The sequence below is a fragment of the Acomys russatus genome, chromosome 23 (genome assembly GCF_903995435.1).
Source record: "Acomys russatus chromosome 23, mAcoRus1.1, whole genome shotgun sequence".
NCBI classification, from domain to species: Eukaryota; Metazoa; Chordata; class Mammalia; order Rodentia; family Muridae; genus Acomys; species Acomys russatus.
The window spans coordinates 12,109,278-12,116,820 of record NC_067159.1 but is presented as its reverse complement, the minus strand read 5'-3'; the positions used below and the strand labels follow the sequence as shown (position 1 = coordinate 12,116,820).

General features: G+C 40.1%; 1 non-coding gene and 1 pseudogene across 1 annotated transcript; both read left to right on the top strand.

Moving 5' to 3' along the window:
- Window positions 1-910: 910 nt before the first annotated feature.
- Window positions 911-3,237, top strand: LOC127206155 (60S ribosomal protein L29-like; annotated as a pseudogene).
- Window positions 3,238-4,225: 988 nt separating this feature from the next.
- LOC127206742 (U6 spliceosomal RNA) lies at window positions 4,226-4,332 on the top strand. The gene has a single exon (XR_007832843.1). It is a non-coding gene; the product is annotated as a U6 spliceosomal RNA (small nuclear RNA).
- Window positions 4,333-7,543: the final 3,211 nt, after the last annotated feature.

The window sequence follows — 7,543 nt, the reverse complement described above, 5'->3', positions numbered from 1 at the left end:
GGGATGAACCTTCTATGGCAAGGCAGGATAATAAAGCTTGCAATAGATACTGCAGACTCACTCCACAGACATTCATGCTAGGAGTCAGAGCCTGTTCATTTGAACTATGACCACCAGCTTGCATCAACTGATGTGCATAGGCTTTTTTTTTTTTACAAGCTAGGGGCTTCCAGATTTTAAATTTGACCTTCTCTTTTACAGGTTGAAAAAAAAAATGCTGATTTTAGAAGTTTCTCATCCTAACCCAAAGGCAAGTTCTGTCTACTCACAATGATCTAGATGCAACGTGAACCACCTAAGCCAAGAGGCAGATGGAGGGTGTGGAAGAAACCCAGAAGGCAGAACTCAGCAGGGGGTAACATCAAGTCAGCACAAACTGACTATGGGAACTTTCAGGGTGAGCAGGAATGCCTGGCAGCTTATCGACCTCAACCATCTGTGCCAGAGGCCAAAACAGAGCCACAACAACCAAACCCAGTGCACATCAGTCACCTTTTCTGTCACCATTTACGTAACCCGTACCATGTGTTCAAGTGCCATGTGTGTTTTCCTGATGTGACCTGTAGGAGAATGTAGCAGTGACGATACAAATGATTGGCAACTACCCAAGACTGAAGGATGAAAATCACCTGAAAAGCTGTTTAAAGTATTGGTTCAAGCTACATTTTAAAACCACCAGTTATATTAATTGTTCTTGTCTCCTTTTACAATGAGTCATGAGGCTCATTGGAAAAGGAGATCAGTTCTTGATAAAAGGAAATAAAATTAGCTGTTCTACCAATGTGGAACAGTGAACTTCAATTTTACTGGATCTTCCATGAATCTAGAGGGACAGCTATGGATGTAGTTTGTGGAGTGCCCAAGAAGCCCCATCTCCCCTTGAGTTCCCTTTACCAGCTCCCCAGGCAGCATGAGAGCTTCTTATCCTGGCCTGAAACATCAAGCCTTTCAGCAGGTGACAACAGCAGATGCATTAAGTTCAGGCAGTGCTGTTGAAGAAGAGCTTGTGACCTTGGGGGATGGGAAACATGCCCGTCGGTTAATATGAAGTTCATTCAAGAGAATCATCCTGATAGTCTTTATGAACTGTGCTCTGAGAGAAAGATGATGTACAAGACAATAAAACCGTTGAGTGAGTGGCTCCTACGCAGCTGAGCCCAAGAGGACCGAAAGATCTGCACCTTTACTCTCTGATGGGGAAGCCTCTAGAGACATGTGACTTTTCAGCACTTGGAAATCGGCTAGTTATGTAAAAGAAACAAATTTTAATTAATTTTAATAATCGCATGTGGCTAGAGGCTATCTTATTGAATAGTGAAACTTTATATAAATGTGAAGATATCTGAGGCTCTAAATTTTTATATACACACAGTGCAGGTTGAACTTAAGTCAGAAATGGTGCCAACTTGCCAAGATAAAGAGAGCTAGCCCTGCCCTAGTGTAGCCAGAGCCCTGGATTTCAAAGCCAGATACTTAGGGACGTTGTAGGCATGCCGCAAATTTATCTGTGAATAGAAATGGGGTAACATTCAGCTTCCAGAAGTGGCTTTAGCATTGAGTCACAGCAGCAATTGGATGCTTTTGCTCCTGGATTTCAAACATTCCCTCCATTTTCTTACTCTATTCTTCCACATCCTTGCTCCTCTAGAGTCACACTCTCCCCACTGTTCCCTGCTTTCTTTCCTCACAGAGCAGGTGGCTAGAAATAGAGTAACAAGAGATAAGCATATGAAGAGCTTTGTGCCATCCAGACAACGAAGGGGCATGGTAGCATCACTGTGTACCCGCTACGCTCCACGGTCCTCCCGATTCTAGCTCGGCTGTCAGGTGAGAATATAGCCACGGTCCTCCCGATTCTAGCTCGGCTGTCAGGTGAGAATGTAAGTAAGTAAAATGGGAAGCATGAGAAGGTGAGCTTCATACTTGATAGGACAGGCTGTGAGGGAGGAACGACAAGGATGGCACATATCCCCTGCGCATCAAACTGCACCAAAAATTAAAAACACAGAACACACATCAGTATGTTTTCAAAGCGATGGTGCATGTAACTCCTCATATATATAGGATTTAACCATTCAATGCAAACAACCAAACTAGCTTCATTGATCAGCCAGGAGAACAGGGAAGACAGATACTTACAAAGCCAACCATTCCTCACATCGTTCTGTGATTGTGTTGATTGATGGCCTCAGCTGAATAGAAGTACACCAGAAGGCATGTGACGCTTGCTCCTCTGCCAAATTCTTGAAAGAAAAAAAAATTAAATATAGGCAGAGAAATTATTCTCAGTCATACTCAGCAGAAAAGAGCATCTGAAATTCATTTTCCACTGTCTGGATAAGTTGGCCCAGCACAGGATTGGAGATAAGATCATTGGCGTGCATTTGACAGTGGATTGTCAGGACTCTAAGCACAGAAGCACTTAAGCAATGCTATCCACAAGCTCCATCTATTTAGAGTTGATTATAACCAAGAGAGCAGGTGACCACAATCACACAAGCACATTGTTTTATAGTCTATACCTGTTACCATTCTCAACACCCATAACACACGCTTAGTTATCTCCGCTGGGATGGTCTAGGTTATCAATACAATAGGCTTGACCATTAGGTACCAAACTTAGCAGGTTTCAAATCCTGTAGGTGAGAAAACAAAAAACAAAAAAACAAAACAAAACAAAACAAAAAACCTCTCCCGCAGCGCCTGGCAAATGGCACAGAAATGGCATCAAGAAACCCCGGTCACAAAGATACAAGTCTCTTAAGGGGGTTGACCCCAAGTTCCTGAGGAACATGTGCTTTGCCAAGAAGGACAACAAGAAAGGCCTGAAGAAGATGCAGGCAAACAATGCAAAGGCAATGAGTGCCCGTGCAGAGGCCATTAAGGCCCTTGTGAAGCCTAAGGCCAGTAAGCCCAAGATGCCAAAGGGCCCCAGCCGTAAACTCAGCCGGCTCGCTTTCATCGCTCATCCCAACCAAGCTTGGGAAGAAGATTCGAAGCTACATGAGCAAGGGTCGTAGGCTGTACCAACCACAGCCCAAGGTTCAAACCAAGGCGAAAGCCACAGCTAAGGCCCAGGCTGCAGCCCCAGCTCAGGCTCCCAAAGCTGCCCAGGCCCCTGTGAAGGCCCCATACAAAAGGCTTCTGCCTATGTGAAGACAGATGGACTGGTGTGACATACCCACCTATACATTATTTACAGATGACCAGTGTCCTATGCTGTTTTTACAAATAAACCTGAGGTAAGCTCTGTTAAAACAAAACAAAACAAAAACAAAAACCTCTTCATGTATACATGCACAAACTTGTTTTGTGAAGGAGCATTAGCGGCCCCAATTTATTTTTCATGACTTTCATCATATGTAGTTGTTCTAAGAAATAGTCATGTTGTCCCAAAGGCTCCAGAATAATAAGTGTAAAGTACCAGGCTGCTTTCTAAATGTTTGTCTATAGCCATAGATAAACGCAACTCTCTGACCTAGCCAGACAACTCTGCATTCCAGTGGATGGTGAAGGCAGAGAGTCATGGATGCACAAGACGAAAACAAGGTGTGGATGGATACGCTTAGTTCCTAAACAAGTCATTTGTACCAACCTATTTAGGACTCAAGGAGGCTGGGTGTGAGAGGAAAAGACTTCTTCGTGTATACAGGCACACACTTATTTTACAAAGGAGTGAGTATTAGTGGAAGAATGTAAGATCCAGAAAATAGGGAGAAGGGCTGACTGGATCTGCACAAGATCACGCCTACTAACGGTCAGCTGTGGGTGGAGGAGCCCTACCTTTCTCTGCCAGGCTGTTTGCTATGACACATTCAAGGCAGGAATGTGGGGGACTCATTGTCTTCAGCTGTGAACCCACTGATTACCCCACCAGGCTCCAATAGATACTCCAACCCAGCAGTCACACACGTGGCCCTGGTTAAACTAAATCGGTCATAGAACAAAAATGAAAGTTATAAATCTGGGAAGGGAGTTGATAAGAACAGTCAAAACATATTATATACGTATATAAAGTTACCATCTCGTATTTAAAGATAATTTTTTTAATAAAAATAAATAAAAATTGAAACTAAAAATTAATACAAAGTAAAACTGCCTGGATTTTATGCAAATTTAAAGACAGTTTAAAGAAGATTATAAGTAAGTGTAATGCAAAAATGATACACTAAATTTTTTTTGAAAGCCCTAATGAAATTAATGATTTCCTTAAAAATTTAAAACAGTGCTCTCTTTGGCAGCACATATACTAAAATTGGAACGATACAGAGAAGATTAGCATGGCCCCTGCGCAAGGATGACACGCAAATTCGTGAAGCGTTCCATATTTTTTCTCAACAAAATCATAGAAGAAAATTTCCCCAATCTAAAGAAAGAGATGCCTATAAACATACAAGAGGCCTACAGAACACCAAATAGAATTGACCAGAAAAGAAAAATTGCCCGTCACATAATAATCAAAACACAAAACATGCAGAACAAAGAAAAAATATTAAAAGCTGCAAGGGAAAAGGGCCAAATAACATTTAATGGCAAACCTATCAGAATTACACCCGACTTCTCAGCAGAGACCAAAAAAGCCAGAAGGGCCTGGACAGAGATCCTGCAAACCCTAAGAGAACACAGATGCCAGGCCAGACTACTTTTCCCAGCAAAACTATCAATAACCATTGAAGGAGAAAACAAAATATTCCATGACAAAAACAAATTCAAACAGTACCTATCCGCAAATCCAGCTTTACAGAAGGTACTAGAAGGAAAACTCCATCCCAAAGGGTCAAGCTACAATCAAAACTACTCAGGAAATAGATAACTATCCCATGGCAAAAACACAACTACACAAACGCTCAACTGGAAACAACATCAAAATTAAGACTCTTAACAGTCACTACTGGTCATTAATATCTCTCAACATCAATGGTCTCAATTCTCCAATAAAAAGACACAGACTAACTGAATGGGTGTATATACAAGATCCAACATTCTTCTGAATTCAAGAAACACATCTCACCCATAATGATAGGCATTACCTCAAGGTAAAAGGTTGGAAAAAAATATTCCAAGCAAATGGTCACAAGAAGCAAGCAGGCATAGCCATTTTAGTATCGAACAAAATAGACTTTCAACCAAAATTAATCAAAAGGGATGAGGAAGGATACTTCATACTCATTAAAGGTAAAGTCAACCAAGATGACATCACAATTCTGAATATCTATGCTCCCAATACAAGGGCACCCACATTTGTAAAAGATCTGCTAAAAAAGCTTAAACCACACATTGATCCCCACACAGTAATAGTGGGAAACTTCAACACCCCACTCTCACTGAAGGATAAGTCATCGAAACAGAAACTAAGCCGAGAAACAACATCATTAACCAATGCCATGGGTCAAATGGATCTAACAGATATCTATAGAACCTTTCACCCAAACAAGAAAGAATACACCTTCTTCTCTGCACCCCATGGAACCTTCTCCAAAATTGATCACATTGTAGGTCACAAAGCAAGACTCAATAGATACAAGAGGATTGAAATACTACCTTGTATCCTACCAGATCACCATGCTCTTAGGCTGCAATTCAACAACAGAAATAACAAAAAGCCTACATGTACGTGGAAACTAAACAACTCTCTGCTAAATGACACCTGGGTCAGGGAAGAAATAAAGAAAGAAATCAAGGAGTTTCTGAAATTCAATGAAAATGAAAGAACAACATACCCAAATTTGTGGGATACATTGAAAGCAGTGCTAAGAGGAAAATTCATAGCACTAAGTGCCTTTAAAAAGAAATTGGAAACATCGCACATAAGCATCTTAACAACACAACTGGAAGCCCTAGAAAAAAAAGAAGCAGAAATACCCAAGAGGAGTAGACATCTGGAAATAATCAAACTCAGGGCTGAAATTAACAAATTAGAAACTAAGAAAACAGTCCAAAGAATCAACAAAACCAAAAGCTGGTTCTTTGAGAAAATCAACAAAATAGACAGACCGTTAGCCAAACTAATTAAAAGGCAGAGAGACAGTATTGAAATCAATAAAATCAGAAATGAAAAGGGAGACATAACAACAGACACTGAAGAAATACAAAGAATCATAAGATCCTACTTTGAAGGCATGTACGTCACAAAATTTGAAAATCTAAGGGAAATGGACAATTTTCTTGATCAATTTCACTTGCCAAAGTTGAGTGAAGAACAGATAAACAAGCTAAATAGTCTCATTTCTCCTACAGAAATAGAAGCAATCATCGATGGTCTCCCAACCAAAAAAAGCCCAGGGCCAGATGGTTTCAGTGCAGAATTCTACCAGACCTTCAAGGGCGAGCTAATACCGATACTATTCAAGCTACTCCAAAAGATAGAGATGGATGGAAAATTACCAAATTCATTCTATGAGGCCATAGTCTCATTGATATCTAAACCTCACAAAGACTCAACAAAGAAAGAGAATTTCAGACCAATTTCTCTTATGAACATTGATGCAAAAATACTAAATAAAATACATGCAAAACAAATACAAGAACACATCAAAGATATCATTCATCATGACCAAGTAGGCTTCATTCCAGGCATGCAGGGATGGTTTAATATACGGAAATCCATCAATGTAATCCACCATATAAACAAACTGAAAATAAAAAAACCACATGATCATCTCTTTGGATGCAGAGAAAGCATTTGATAAAATTCAACACCCATTCATGTTTAAAGTTTAAGAGAGACTGGGGATACAAGGCACTTTCCTCAACATAATAAAGGCTATATATAGCAAGCCAATAGCCAAAATCAAAGTAAATGGTGAGATACTCAAGGAAATTCCTGTAAAATCGGAACAAGGCAAGGCTGCCCACTCTCTCCATATCTCTTCAATATAGTACTCGAAGTTCTAGCCAGGGCAATAAGACAACAAAAGGAGATCCAGGGTATCCAAATGGGAAAGGAGGAAGTCAAATTATCCCTATTTGCAGGTGATATGATAGTGTACATAAGTGACCCACAAAATTCCACCAGAGAACTCCTAAAGCTGATAAACACCTTCAGCAAATTGGCTGGATACAAAATTAACTCAAAAAAGTCTGTAGCCTTCCTATACACAAATGACAAGCTTGCAGAGGAAGAAATTAGGAAAACCACACCCTTCACATTAGCCACAAGCAATATAAAATATCTAGGAGTTACTCTAACTAAGCAAGTGAAGGACTTGTTTGAAAAAAATTTCAAAACTCTGAAGAAAGAGATTGAAGATGACCTGAGAAGATGGCATGATCTTCCTTGCTCATGGATCGGGAGAATTAACATAGTAAAAATGGCCATCCTACCAAAAGAATCTACAGACTCAATGCAATCCCTATCAAAATACCTACACAATTTTTTAAAGACATTGAAAGTTCAATTCTGAACTTCATATGGAAAAACAAAAAACCCAGAATAGCTAAAACAATCTTGTACAATAAAAGGTGCTCCGGAGGAATCTCCATACCTGATCTCAAACTGTACTATAAAGCAATAGTAATTAAAACAGCATTGTACTGGCACAGC